This window comes from Balaenoptera ricei, chromosome 2 (assembly GCF_028023285.1).
Source record: "Balaenoptera ricei isolate mBalRic1 chromosome 2, mBalRic1.hap2, whole genome shotgun sequence".
NCBI lineage: Eukaryota > Metazoa > Chordata > Mammalia > Artiodactyla > Balaenopteridae > Balaenoptera > Balaenoptera ricei.
The window spans coordinates 96807145-96823222 of record NC_082640.1 but is presented as its reverse complement, the minus strand read 5'-3'; positions in this window follow the sequence as shown (position 1 = coordinate 96823222).

Sequence of the window (16078 nt, the reverse complement as noted above, 5' to 3'; positions counted from 1 at the left end):
GTATAGTCATTTTGACAATATTGATTCTTCCAATCCAAGAACATGGTATATCTTTCCATCTGTGTGTGTCATCTTTGATTTCTTTCATCAGCGTCTTATAGTTTTTGGAGTACAGGTCTTTTGCCTCCTTAGGTAGGTTTATTCCTAAGTATTTTATTCTTTTTGATGTGTTGGTAAATGGGTTGTTCCCTTAATTTCTCTTTCTGGTCTTTCATCGTTAGCGTATAGAAATGCAACAGATTTTGGTGTATTAATTTTGTATCCTGCAACGTTACCAAATTCATTGATGTGCTCCAGTAGTTTTCTGGTAGCATGTTTAGCATTTTCTTTGTAGAGTATCCTGTCATCTGCAAACAATGACAGTTTTACTTCTTTTCCAATTTGGATATCTTTTTCCCCTCTATGGCTAGGACTTTTACAACTACATTGAATAAAAGTGGCATGAGTGAACATCCTTGTCTTGTTCCTGATCTTAGATGAAACACTTTTAGGTCTTCTCCTATGAGTGTGATGTTAGCTGTGGGTGTGTCCTATGTGGCTTTTATGATGTTGAGGTAGTTTCCCTCTGTACCCACTTTCTGGAGAGGTTTTATCATAAATGTGTGTTGAATTTTGGCTAAAGCTTTTCCTGCATCTACTGAGATGATCGTATGGTTTTTATTCAGTTTGTTAATGTGGTGTGTTGCACTGATTGACTTGCAGATATGGAAAAATCCTTGCATCCCTTGGATAAATCCCTCTTGATCATGGTGTATGATCCTTTTAATGTATTATTGGATTCAGTTTGCTAGTATTTTGTTGAGGTCTTTTGCATCTATGTTCATCAGTGATATTGGCCTGTAATATTCCTTTTTGAGAGTATCTTTGGTTTTGGTGTCAGGGTGATCATGGCCTCATAGAATGAGTTTGGGAGTGTTCCTTCCTCTGCAATTTTTTTGTAACAGTTACAGAAGGATAGGTTTTAACTCTTCTCTACATGTTTGATAGAATTCAGCTGTGAAGTCATTTGGTCCTGGACTTTTGTTTGTTGGGGTTTTTTAAATCACAGTTTTCCGCCCTCTGGGGAACAGGATTAGAAATGGACTAACAGATTTTACCTGTCTTTTACCCAGCCTCACGTAAGACCACTAAGGTCGTTAATCTGGGCCCCCAGCTGGAGAAAGGCACCATTATATTAACTCTGTGGTGTGTTGTTACACTGCCTCTCCAGATATCAGCACAGCTATGGGGACTGAGGATGGGCAGGCGGGACGGTACTGCACGCCAGGGCAAAACCCACAGGCAGGGGTGGTATTATCTCACAATACTGTTACTGCTTGTATTTTGCTTAGTGGTCATGATTTTCCCTGTCTTGTGCGTATTAAACATCTTTTACTTTGTACTGAGTCTGAGTGGAGGGAATCTGTTCTTGGACCGGGTGACAATGGTGGCCTCATTGTCAAATGAGCCTGATACCTGGGTCTACAGTGAAATGTCATTGTCGTCCTCATCTGGGCATCCATGAAAAGTTGACCCAATATGTGCCTGGCTTTCTTTTGATGCTCTTTAGCAGCTGTTTCTGTATTGCATTTGTGGTATCTGGTTGCAGTGTACCTGTACATACCTCAACACAGGGATATCACAGGAGAGGGGTGGACCAAGATGGTAAGGGTCATGCAGAGTATGTTGGGGTGGAGTGTAGGGTCAGGCTACTCAGGATGGCTGTTCTCTTGCTCTCTGTTCATCCCCTGCTGGACCAGTTCCTGCTTCACCTACACCCTGCTCGCATGAAGGTGCTTGCCCTCTGCCGCAGCTCGTGATTATTCTAATCGTTAGGCCAGAATGGCTCCACCTGCTAGTCTATTAAAGGGAAACATCTGCCCTCGTGATGGTCGTTAAACTGAGAGGATGTGAGATTCATGCCCCAGGCCCTGGTTTCCGTGGTAACTGATGAGCCAACCTGACATCAATTCCCCCTCTCAATTGTAGGCTCCATCTCCCCTGAGTGGCGAAGATTGCCAGGTTCTGCTTGTCGACAGCCTTAACACTGTGGGGTGTCCCTCTAGGACCTTTTGCTTCCGACTTGGATAGGGAATCTTACGATAAACGATTGATGTCTCTGTTGCTGTTTCTGGGCTCCTCAGTCTCAAGGCTGGGCCACCACAAGGCTTGCAGGCCTGTGTGGTACAGCCCAGCAGCAGAGTACTGAGCTGGGCAGTGGAGCTCCCAAGACAAGGCAGACTGTTTGCCATCAGACGTCTCACATGATACAGGAGAGGCAGCGGTGGGTTACAGGGTCAAGATGAACATTTACTGAGGGTGGAGGGAGGTCGGGGAAGGGGAAGCAGGAGGGTTGAGCAAGGGGTGTCTCATTCTTTTGGTCTTCAGATAGTTGCTGAGAGAGAAGACAGGAGGCTAGATCTTGAATCACAAATGTAATTTGTAGCTTTACAGGTTCCTGTTTTGCTTTCACATATTCTGTTCGTTCTTTTGGCATATACAAAGAGTTGAGTGCAATCTTTGTTGTCAGAAGGTCTGGGGTTTTAATCTCAGTTCTAGCTCTCTAAGGTGAGAGACCTTTGGCGAGACACCTTTAGTCCTGCACAATGAGAATAATTACTGAGGATTGGGATGAGGTGGAGAGGTACACTGTTCACAAGTGCTTCTTAAGCTCAGGGTCTTAGATTTAAAATATATATACATATTGGGCAATACTGTTTCTGTGAGGGCATAGGGAAGGTATCGTTATTAACCTCCAAATATTGATGAGGGAAGCAAAACTCAGACACTGAGTTGCCCTGGCTAAATAACTTAGAAAGGGAACTAAGACCTGCAAACAATTTTTTGTTTTAACTTTTTTCATTGCGATATGGTTGATGTAAATATTATATGTTACAGGTGTACAACATAGTGATTTGCAATTTTTAAGAGCTACACGTTTATAACTATTATAAGATATTGGTTATATTCCCTGTGCTGTACAATAAATCCTTGTAGCTTGCTTATCTTACATGTAATAGTTTGTACCTCTTAATCCCCTACCCTTTTATTGCCCTCCCTTCTTCCCTCTTCCCACTGGTAACCACTACTTGTTCTCTCTATCGGCAGGTCTGTTTCTGTTTCATTATATTCATTTTATTTTTTACATTCCACATATAAATGATAACAGAGTATATGCCTCCCTCTAATTTATTTCACTCAGCATAATATACTCCAGGTCCATCCATGTTGTTGCAAATGGCAAAATTTCATTTTTCTGTGTGGCTGACTAGTATTCTATTATACACATCATCTTTATCCATTCATCTGTGGATGGATTATTAGGTTGCTTCCATAGCTTGGCAATTGCAAACAATGCTGCTGTGAACATTGGGGTACGTGTATCTCTTCAAATTGGTGGGGGTTTTTTTGGATATGTACACAGGAGTGGAACTGCTGTGTCATATGGTGGTTCTTTTTTTAGTGTTTTCTTTTCTACAGTGGATGCACCAATTTACATTCCTACCAACAGTGTACCAGGGTTCCTTTTTCTCAACATCCATGTAAACATTTCTTGTGTTCTTTTTAAAGATAGCCATTCTAACAGGTGTGATGTGATATCTCATTGTAGTTTTTATTTGTATTTCTCTGATTAGCAATGTTCAGCACTTTTCATGTGCCTGTTGGCCATCTGTTTGTCTTCTTTGGAAAAAAGGTCTATTCAGGTCTTCTGCCCATTTTAAAAGTTAAGCTTTTTTTTTATGTTGAGCTGTATGAACTGTTTATACATGTTGCATATTAACCCCTGTTGACTTTAAAACATAAGTCTCAACTTTTAGGTTGTGAATAATGTTTGATTCAGTGGGAATTTTTAGGACTTCAAGCCTGGGAGGCAGCATCTCAAGTAACCCTGAGAGAACTGCTCTGAGGAGGCCAGGTGGGGGGCCAGGTTATTTAGAAGTTTTGCAACAAAGGACAGGTAGTCAGGAACATCAAGAGATTATTGCGAACTTCAGATATCTGGTTTTCTTTAAAGAATTTAGCCCTTTTCTATGTATGGGAAAATGCAAGAGTCTGGGCTCAGTGAACTCATTCCTTTTGATATGCACCTCAGCTCTATGGGGCCAGTATCCTGTATTTTCACATCCTGAGTTTCCTCAGGGCTCACCTTAGGGAATGGCTGCAGTCTGATAGCTGCTAGATGGCAGGTATTCTTTTCCTTTCTGAGTTCCCTCAGGGCTCACTTTAGAGGGCTGCAATTGTTGATGACCCTGACATCCTTTGTTTACTGATATGGCCAGAAATATTCCATTTCTCACCACTTATTGGTCATATCATTAGCAAATGTTCTCCCATTCAGTAGGTTTCTTTTCATTTTGTCAGTGGTTTCCTTTATTGTGCGAAAGTTTTTAAGTCAAATGAGGTTCTATTATTTTTGCTTGTATTTCCTTTGGTTTAGGAGACAAATCTAAAAACATATTGCTACAATTTATGTCAAAGACTGCTGTGCCTATGTTTTCATCTCAAGGTTTTATGGTTTCCAGTATTATATTTAGGTCTTTAATCCATTTTGAGTTTACTTTTGCTTGTAGATAATGTTCTCATTTCATTCTTTCACATGTAGCTGTCCAGTTTTCCCAGCACCACTTATTGAAGAGACTGTTTTTTCCCCATTATATACTCTTGACTCCTTTGTCAGAGATTAATTGAACATAAGTGTGTGGGTTTATTTCTGGACTCTCTATTCCATTGACCTCTGTGTCTGTTTTTGTGCCAGTACTATACTCTTTTAATGGCTGTAGCTTTATAGTATAGTCTGAAGTGAGGAAGCATGATTCCTACAGCTCTGTTCTTCTTTCTCAAGGTTATTTTGGCTCTGTGGGTTCTTTGCGTCTCCATACAAATTTAAAAATGTTTCTGTGAAAATTGTCATCGGTATTTTGAGAGGGACTGCATTGAATCTGTAGATTGCTTTGGGTAGTATGGTCGTTTTAACAATATTAAATGGTCGTTTTAACAATATTAAATCTGGCAATCCAAGAACACAGTATATCTTTCCATCTGTTTTGTCGTCAGTTTCTTTCATCAGTGTCTTATAGTTTTCCAAGTATGATGTCTCTTACCTCCTTAGGTAGATTTATATCTAGGTATCTTATTCTTTTTGATGCAATGGTAAATGAGATTGTTTCCTTAATTTCTCTTTATGATAGTTGTTGTTAGTGTTTAGAAATGCATCCAATTTCTGTGTATTAGTTTTGTATCCTAAAACTTTACCAAATTCATTGAGTTCTAGTAGTTTTCTGGTAAATTATTCTCTATATTCCTTGTTTCTCCTTTGTTCAGTTTTGGGAGATAGTACATTTCTAAGAATCTGTCCATTTCTTAGAGGTTATCCATTTTATTGGCATATAGTTGTTCGTATTAGTCTCTCATGATCCTTTGTATTTCTGTGGTATCAGGTGTAACTTTTCTGTTTTCATTTCTTTTTTTTAACATCTTTATTGGAGTATAATTGCTTTACAATGTTGTGTTAGTTTGTGCTTTATAACAAAGTGAATCAGCTATACATACACATATATCCCCATATCTCCTCCCTCTTGCGTCTCCCTCCCACCCCTCTAGGTGGTCACAAAGCACCAAGCTGATCTCCCTGTGCTATGGGGCTGCTTCCCACTAGCTATCAGTTTCATATTTGGTAATGTATATATGCACATGCCAATCTCTCACTTTGTCCCAGCTTACCCTTCCTCCTCCCCGTGTCCTCAAGTCCATTATCTAATAGGTCTGCGTCTTTATTCCCACCCTGCCGCTACGTCCTTCATGACTGTTTTTTTTTTTTTTTTTTAGATTCCATATATATGTGGTAGCATACAGTATTTGTTTTTCTCTTTCTGACTTACTTTACGCTGTATGACAGTCTCTAGGGCCATCCACCTCACTACAAATAACTCAGTTTCGTTTCTTTTTATGGCTCAGTTATATTCCATTGTATATATGTGCCACATCTTCTTTATCCATTCTTCTGTTGATGGACACTTAGGTTGCTTCCATGTGCTGGCTATTGTAAATAGAGCTTCAGTGAACATTGTGGTACATGACTCTTTTTGAGATATGGTTTTCTCAGGGTATATGCCCAGTAGTGAGATTGCTGGGTCATATGGTAGTTCTATTTTTAGTTTTCTAAGGAACCTCCATACTGTTCTCCATAAGGGCTGTATCCATTTACATTCCATTCCATTCCATTCCATTTTTAATCACAGTTTAAATTTCAGTGCTTGTGATTGGTCTGTTCATATTTTCTATTTCTTCCTGGTTCAGTCTCGGAAGGTTGTGGTTTTCTAAGAATTTGTCCATTTCTTCCAGGTTGTCCATTTTACTGGCATAGAGTTGCTTGTAGTAATCTCTCATGATCTTTTGTATTTCTGCAGTGTCAGTTGTTACTTCTGCTTTTTCATTTCTAATTCTACTGATTTAAGTCTTCTCCCTTTTTTTTCTTGATGAGCCTGGCCAATGGTTTATCAAATTTGTTTACCTTCCCAAAGAACCAGCTTTTAGTTTTCTTGATCTTTGCTATCGTTTCCTTCATTTCTTTTTCATTTATTTCTGATCTGATCTTTATGATTTCTTTCCTTCTGCTAACTTTGAGGTTTTTTGTTCTTCTTTCTCTAATTGCTTTAGCTGTAAAGTTAGATTGTTTATTTGAGACCTTTCTTGTTTCTTGAGGTACGATTGTATTGCTATAGACTTCCCTCTTAGAACTGCTTTTGCTGCATCCCATAGGTTTTCGGTTGTCGTATTTTCATTGTCATTTGTGTCTAGGTATTTTTTGATTTCCTCTTTGATTTCTTCAGTCATCTCTTGGTTATTTAGTAGCATATTGTTTAGCCTCCATGTGTTTATTTTTTACAGATTTTTTCCTGTAATTGATATGTCCTCTCATAGCATTGTGGTTGGAAAGGATACTTGATATGATTTCAATTTTCTTAAATTTACCAAGGCTTGATTTGTGACCCAAGATGTGATCTATCTTGGAGAGTGTTCCATGAGCACTTGTGAAGAAAGTGTATTCTGTTGTTTTTGGGTGGAATGTCCTATAAATATCAATTAAGTCCATCTTCATGTATCATTTAAAGCTTGTTTTTCCTTATTTATTTTCATTTTGGGTCATCTGTCCATTGGTGAATGTGGGGTGTTGAAGTCCTCTACTATGATTGTGTTACTGTCGGTTTCCCCTCTTATGGCTGTTAGCATTAGCCTTTTGTATTGAGGTGCTCCTATGTTGGGTGCATAAATATTTACGATTGTTATGTCTTCTTCTTGGATTGATCCCTTGATCATATGTTCACTTCTGATTTTATTGATTTGGGCCCTCTCCTTCTTCATGAGTCTGGCTAAAAGTTTATCAGTTTTGTTTATCTTTTCAAGGAACCAACTCTTAGACTCAAAAAAGTAGAAAAGATCAAGGTAACTATTTCATTTACTTTGCTGTGATCTTTATGATTTCTTTCCTTTGGTTGTTCTCTTTCTACTTCCTTTGAGGTGTAAGGTTGGTTGTTTGAGATTTTTCTTGTTTCCTGTGGTAAGCTTGTATCACTAGCTATAAACTTCCCTCTTAGAACTGCTTTTGCTGGTTCCCCAAGATTTTGGATCAAGGTGTTTTCATTTTCACTTCTCTCCATTTAATTTTTTAAAAATGAATGAATTAATTAAGTTTTGGCTGTGTTGGGTCTTCATTGTTGTGGCAAGCTTTCCCTACTTGCGGTGAGCAGGGACTACTCTTCATTGCAGTGCGTAGGCTTCTCATTGCATGGCTTCTGTTGCAGAGCACGGGCTCTAGGCAAGTGGGTTTCAGTAGTTGTGGCACATTGGCCTAGTAGTTGTGGCACATGGGCTTAGTTGCTCTGTTGCACGTGGCATCTTCCCAGACCAGGGCTCTAACCCATGTCCCTTGCATTCGCAGGCGGACTCTTAACCACTGTACCACCAGGGAAGTCCCTCAATTTATTTTTTAGTTTCCTCTTTGATTTCTTCAGTGATCCATTGATTGATTTAGTAGCATATTGTTTAGCTTCCATATGTTTGTGTAAGTCTTTTCCTTGCAGTTGATTTCTAGTCTCAGAGTGTTGTGGTTGGAAAAGATGCTTGATACGATTTCAGTTTTGTTAACCTTGCTAAGGCTTGTTTTTTGGGCCTAGAATGTGATCTGTCCTGGAGAATGTTGTATGTGCACTTGAAAAGAATGTGTATTCTGTTGCTTTAAGATGGAATGTTCTATGTATGAATTAAGACCGTTTGACCTAATGTGTCATTTAAGGCCAGTGTTTCTGTATTGATTATATCGGGATAATATGTCTATTGATGTAAGTAGGGTGTTACAATCTCTTACTATCAATTTCTGCTTTTTTGTCTATTAATACTTGCTTTATGTATTTAGCTTCTCCTGTGTTCAGTGTATATATATTTAAAATTGTTATAGTTTCCTGGATTGATCCACTGATCATTATATAATGTCCTCCTTTGTCTCTTGTAACAGTCTTTAACGTCTATTTTGTCTAAGTACTGCTACACTGGATTTCCCATTTGCATGGAATACCTTTTTACATTGCCTTGCTTTCAGCCTGTGTGTGTTTTTAGATGTGAAGTGAGTCTCTTTTAGGCAGCATATGTATCAGTCTTGTTTTTGAATCCATTCAGCCACCCTGTGTTTTGATTGGAGCATTTAAGCCATTTATGTTTATGGTAGTTATTGATACTTATGTTCTTTTGCCATTTTGTTAATTGTTTGGCGGTTGTTTTTTCATAGGTATCTTTTGTTCTCTTTTGATTTGATTGTCTTTGGATTCCTTTTGCTTCTTTGCATGTATCTATTATAGATTTTTGTTTTTGTTTTAAATAATTCTTTTTTATATTAGAATACCGTTGATTTACCATGTTGTGTTACTTTCAGGTGTACAGCAAAGTGATTCAGTTGTAATATACATATATCCATTCTTTTTCAGATTATTTTCCCATATAGGTTATTACAGAATATTGAATAGAGTTCCCTGTGATATACAGGAGGTTCTTAGTGATTATGTATTTTATATATAGTAGTGTGTATTTGTAAATCCCGAATTCCTAATTTATGCCTCCCTCCACCTTTCCCCTTTGATAACCATAAATATGTTTTTGAAGTCTGTGAGTCTGTTTCCGTTTTGTAATAGTTCATTTGAATCATTTTTTAGATTCCACATATAAGTGGTATCATATGATGTTTGTCTGTTTTCTGTGTGATTTCACTTGTATGATGATCTCTAGGTCCACCCATGTTGCAGCAAATGGCATTATTTTATTCTTTTTAATGGCTGAATAATATTCCTTATATATATGTACCACATCTTCTTTATCCATTCCTCTGTTGATGGACATTTAGGTTGCTTCCATGTGTTGGCTATTGTAAATAGTGCTGCATTGAACATTGAGGTTCATGTATCTTTTTGAATTATGGTTTCCTCTGGATAGATGCCCAGGAGTGGGATTGCTGGATCATATGGTAGTTCTATTTTTAGTTTTTTTTAGGAGACCTCCATACTGTTCTCCACAATGGTTGTACCAATTTACATTCTCAACAACAGTGTAGGAAGAGGGTTCTCTTTTCTCCACACAGTCTCCAGCATTTATTGTTTGTAGACTTTTTAATGATGGCCATTCTGTCTGGCATGAAGTGATACCTCACTGTAGTTTTGATATACATTTCTTTAATAATTAGTGATGTTGAGCATCTTTTCATATGCCTCTGGGCCATCTGTATGTCTTCTTTGGAGAAATATCTATTTAGATCTTCTGGCCATTTTTGTATTGGGTTGTTTTGGGTGTTTTTTGATATTGAGCAGTATGAGCTTTTTGTATATTTTGGAGATTAATCCCTTGTCGGGCTCATCATTTGCAAATATTTCCTCCCATCCTATAGGTTGTCTTTTCATTTTGTTTATGGTTTCCTTTGCTGTGCAAAAGATTTTTGAGTATAATTAGGTCCTGTTTTTTAATTTTTGATTTTCTTTCTATTATTCTAGGAGACTGATCCCAAAAGATACGGCTGCCATTTATGTCAAAGAGTGTTCTGCCTATGTTTTCCTCTAGGAGTTTTATAGAATCCAGTCTTACATTTAGTTCTTTAATCCTTTTGAGTTTAGTTTTGTGTATGGTGTTACAGAATATTCTAGTTTCATTTCTTTACATGTAGTTATCCAGTTTTCCCAGCACCACTTATTGAAGAGACTGTCCTTTCTTCATTGTGCAGTCTTTCCTCCTTTGCCATAGATTAATTGACCATAGGTGTGCGGGTTTATTTCTGGGCTTTCTATCCTCTTCCATTGATCTATATGTCCTTTTTTTAATGCCAGTACCATACTGTTTTGATGACTGTAGCTTTGTAGTGTAATCTGAATTCAGGGGGTCTGATTCTTCCAGCTCTGTTTTCCTTTCTCAAGATTGTTTTGGCTATTTGGGGTCTTTTGTGTTTCCATACACTCAATTAAAAAAATTTTTGTTCTAGTTCTGTGAAAAATGACATTGGTAATTGGATAGGGATTGCATTGAATCTGTAGATTGCCTTGGGTAGTACAGTCATTTTGACACTACTGATTCTTCCAATCCAAGAACATGGTATATCTTTCCATCTGTGGTGTGTCATCTTTGATTTCTTTCATCAGCGTCTTCTAGTTTTTGGAGTACAGGTCTTTTGCCTCCTTAGGTAGGCTTATTCCTAAGTATTTTATTCTTTTTGATGTGATGGTAAATGGGTTGTTCCCTTAATTTCTCTTTCCGGTCTTTCATCGTTAGTGTATAGAAATGCAACAGATTTTGGTGTATTAATTTTGTATCCTGCAACGTGACCAAATTCATTGATGTGCTCTAGTAGTTTTCTGGTAGCATCTTTAGGATTTTTTGTGTAGAGTATCATGTCATCTGCAAACAATGACAGTTTTACTTCTTTTCCAATTTGGATATCTTTTTCCCCTCTATGGCTAGGACTTTTACAACTACATTGAATAAAAGTGGCATGAGTGAACATCCTTGTCTTGTTCCTGATCTTAGATGGAAAGCTTTCAGCTTTTCTCCTGAGTGTGATGTTAGCTGTGGGTGTATCCTATGTGGCTTTTATGATGTTGAGGTAGTTTCCCTCTGTTCCCACCTTCTGGAGAGGTTTTATCATAAATGTGTGTTGAATTTTGGATAAAGCTTTTCTTGTATCTACTGAGATGATTGTATGGTTTTATTCAGTTTTTTAATGTGGTGTGTCACAGTGATTTACTTGCAGATATCGAAAAATCCTTGCATCCCTGGGATAAATCCCACTGGATCATGGTGTATGATCCTTTTAATGTAGTATTGGATTCAGTTTGCTAGTATTTTTTTGAGGACTTTTGCATCTATGTTCATCAGTGATATTGGCCTGTAATATTCTTTTCTGGGAGTATCTTAGGTTTTGGTGTCAGTGTGATCATGGCCTCATAGAATGAGTTTGGGAGTGTTCCTTCCTCTGCAATTTTTTTGTAACAATTTCAGAAGGATAGGTTTTAACTCTTCTCTAAATGTTTGATAGAATTCACCTGTGAAGCCATTTGGTCCTGGACTTTTGTTTGTTGGGGGTTTTTAAATCACAGTTTTCCGCCCTGTGGGGAACAGGATTAGAAAGGGACTAACAGATATTACCAGTCTTTTACCCAGCCCCACCTAAGACCACTAAGGTCGTTAATCCGGGCCCCCAGCTGGAGAAAGGTACCATTATATTAACCCTGTGGTGTGTTGTTACACTGCCTCTCCAGATATCAGCACAGCTATGGGGACTGAGGATGGGCAGGCGGGACGGTACTGCACACCAGGGCAAAACCCACAGGCAGGGGTGGTATTATCTCACAATACTTTTACTGCTTGTATTTTGCTTAGTGGTCATGATTTTCCCTGTATTGTGCCTATTAGACATCTTTTACTTTGTACTGAGTCTGAGTGGAGGGAATCTGTTCTTGGAACGGGTGACGATGGTGGCCTCATTGTCAAATGAGCCTGATACCTGGGTCTACAGTGAAATGTCATTGTCGTCCTCGTCTGGGCATCCATGAAAAGTTGACCCAATACGTGCCTGGCTTTCTTTTGTTGCTCTTTAGCAGCTGTTTCTGTATTGAATTTGTGGTATCTTGTTGCAGTGTACTTGTACATACCTCAACACAGGGATATCGCAGGAGAGGTGTGGACCAAGATGGTAAGGGTCACGCAGAGTATGTCGGGGTGGAGTGTAGGGCCAGACAACTCAGGATGGCTGTTCTCTTGCTCTCTGTTCATCCCCTGCTGGACCAGTCCCTGCTTCACCTACACCCTGCTCACATGAAGGTGCTTGCCCTCTGCCCCAGCTTATGATTATTCTAATCCTTAGGCCAGAATGGCTCCACCTGCTAGTCTATTAAAGGGAAACATCTGCCCTCGTGATGGTCGTTAAGCTGAGGGTCTGTGAGGGTCATGCCCCAGTCCTGGTTTCCATGGTAACTGATGAGCCAACCTGACATCAGTTCCCCCTCTAAATTGTAGCTTCAGTCTCCCCTGAGTGGCGAAGATTGCCAGGTTCTGCTTGTCGACAGCCTTAACACTGTGGGGTGTCCCTCTAGGACCTTTTGCTTCCGACTTGGATAGGGAATCTTACGATAAACAATGCTGCTGTGAACATTGGGGTACGTGCATCTCTTCAAATTGGTGGGGATTTTTTTGGATATGTACACAGGAGTGGAAATGCTGGGTCATATGGTGGTTCTGTTTTTAGTTTTTTGTTTTCCACAGTGGATGCACCAATTTACATTCCTACCAACAGTGTACCACGGTTCCTTTCTCTCAACATCCATGTACACATTTGTTGGGTTCTGTATGATGATAGCCATTCTAACAGGTGTGATGTGATATCTCATTTTGGTTTAAATTTGTATTTCTCTGATTAGCAATGTTCAGCACTTTTCATGTGCTTGTTGGCCATCTGTATATCTTCTTTGGAAAAAATGTCTATTCAGGTCTTCTGCCCATTTTAAAAGTTAGGCTTTTTTTCTTTTTATGTTGGGCTGTATGAACTGTTTATACATGTTGCATATTAACCCCTGTTGACTTTAAAACATTATTCACAACCTAAAAGTTGAGATTTATGTTTTATTCAGTGGGAATTTTTAGGACTTCAAGCCTGGGAGGCAGCATCTCAAGTAACGCTGAGAGAACTGCTCTGAGGAGGCGAGGTGGGGGGCCAGGTTATATAGAAGTTTTGCAACAAAGGGCAGGTAATCAGGAACTTCAAGAGATTATTGCGAACTTCGGATATCTGGTTTTCTTTAAGGAATTTAGCGCTTTTCTTTGGATGGGAAAATGCAAGAGTCTGGGCTCACTGAACTCATTCCTTTGATATGCACCTCAGCTCTATGGGGCCAGTATCCTGTATTTTCACATCCTGAGTTTCCTTGGGGCTCACAATAGGGAAAGGCTACAGTCTGATAGCTGCTAGATGGCAGGTATTCTTCTTCTTCCTGAGTTCCCTCAGGGCTCACGTTAGAGGACTGCAGTTGTTGATGACCATGACATCCTTTGTTTACTAATATGGCAGGAAGTATTCCATTCCTCTCCCCTTATTGGTCATACCATTAGCAAATGTTCTCCCATTCAGTAGGTTTCTTTTCATTTTGTCAGTGGTTTCCTTTATTGTGCAAAAGTTTTTGGGTCGAATTAGGCTCTATTTATTTTGCTTTTATTTCCTTTGGTTTAGGAGACAAATCTAAAAACACATTGCTGCAATTTATGTCAAAGACTGCTGTGCCTATGTTTTCATCTCAAGGTTTTATGGTTTCCAGTATTATATTTAGGTCTTTAATCCATATTGAGTTTACTTTTGCTTGTAGATAATGTTCTCATTTCATTCTTTCACATGTAGCTGTCCAGTTTTCCCAGCACCACTTATTGAAGAGACTGTTTTTTCCCCATTATATACTCTTGACTCCTTTGTCAGAGGTTAATTGAACATAAGTGTGTGGGTTTATTTCTGGGCTCTCTATTCCATTGATTTCTGTGTCTGTTTTTGTGCCAGTACTATACTCTTTTAATGGCTGTAGCTTTATAGTATAGTCTGAAGTGAGGAAGCATGATTCCTACAGCTCTGTTCTTCTTTCTCAAGGTTATTTTGGCTCCTTGGGGTCTTCGTGTTTCCATAGAAATTTAAAAAATTTTCTGTGAAAATTGTCATCGGTATTTTGATAGGGATTGCATTGAATGTGTAGATCACCTTGGGTAGTAGGGTCATTTTAACAATATTAAATCTGGCAATCCAAGAACACAGTGTGTCTTTCCATCTGTTTTGTCGTCAGTTTCTTTCATTAGTGTCTTATAGTTTTCCAAATATGATGTCTTTCATCTCCTTAGGTAGATTTATTTCTAGGTATCTTATTCTTTTTGATGCAATGGTAAATGAGATTGTTTCCTTAATTTCTCTTTATGATGGTTGTTGTTAGTGTTTCAAAATGCAACCAATTTCTGTGTATTAGTTTTGTATACTGAAACTTTACCGAATTCATTGAGTTCTAGTAGTTTTCTGCTAAATTATTCTCTAAATTCCTTGTTTCTTCTTTGTTCGGTTTTGGGAGAGTGTACGTTTCTAAGAATCTATCCATTTCTTAAAGGATATCCATTTTATTGGCATATAGTTGTTTGTAGTAGTCTCTTATGAGTCTTTGTACTTCTGTGGTATCAGGTGTAACTTTTCTGTTTTTATTTTTTATTTTTTAACACCTTTATTGGAGTATAATTGCTTTACAATGGTGTGTTAGTTTCTGCTCTATAACAAAGTGATTCAGCTATACATACACATATATCCCCATATCTCCTCCCTCTTGTGTCTTCCTCGCACCCTCCCTATCCCACCCCTCTAGGTGGTCACAAAACACCAGGCAGATCTCCCTATGCTATGTGGCTGTTTCACTCTAGCTAGCTATTTTACAATTGGTAGTGTATATATGTCCATGCCACTCTCTCACTTCGTCCCAGCTTACCCTTCCCCCTCCCTGTGTCCTCAAATCCATTCTCTATGTCTGCGTTTTTATTCCTTTCCTGCCTCTAGGTTCTTCAGAACGTTTCTTTTTTTTTTTTTTTAAATTCCATATATATGTGTTAGCATACAGTATTTATTTTTCTGTTTCTGACTTACTTCACTCTGTATGACAGACTCTAGGTCCGTCCACCTCACTAGAAATAACTCAGTTTCGTTTCTTTTTTTTTTTTTGAACATCTTTATTGGAGTATAATTGCTTTACAATGTTTTGTTAGTTTCTGTTTTATAACAAAGTGAATCAGCTATACATATACATATACCCCATGTCTCCTCCCTCTCGCATCTCTCTCCCACCCCTCTAGGTGGTCACAAAGCACCAAGCTGATCTCCCTGTGCTATGGGGCTGCTTCCCACTAGCTATGTTTCACATTTTGTAATGTATATATGTCCATGCCTCACTCTCATTTTGTCCCAGCTTACCCTTTCTCCTCCCCGTGTCTTCAATCCATTATCTAGTAGGTCTGCGTCTTTCTTTCCATCCTGCCCCTAGGTCCTTCATGACCATTTGTTTTGGGTTTTTTTAGATTCCATATATATGGTGTTAGCATACTGTATTTGTTTTTCTCTTTCTGACTTAGTTCACTCGGTATGACAGACTCTAGGTCCCTCCACCTCACTACAAATAACTCAATTTCGGTTCTTTTTATGGCTCAGTAATATTCCATTGTATATATGTGCCACATCTTCTTTATCCATTCCTCTGTTGATGGACACTTTGGTTGCTTCCATGTCCTGGCTATTGTAAATAGAGCTTCAATGAACATTGAGGTACATGACTCTTTTTGAGTTATGGTTTTCTCAGGGTATATGCCCAGTAGTGGGATTGCTGGGTCATATGGTAGTTCTATTTTTAGTTTTTTAAGGAACCTCCATACTGTTCTCCATAGTGGCTGTATCCATTTACATTCCCACCAACAGTGCAAGAGGGTTCCCTTTTCTCCACACCCTCTCCAGCATGTACTGTTTGTAGATTTTTTGATGATGGCCATTTGTGACTGGTGTAAGCTGATACCT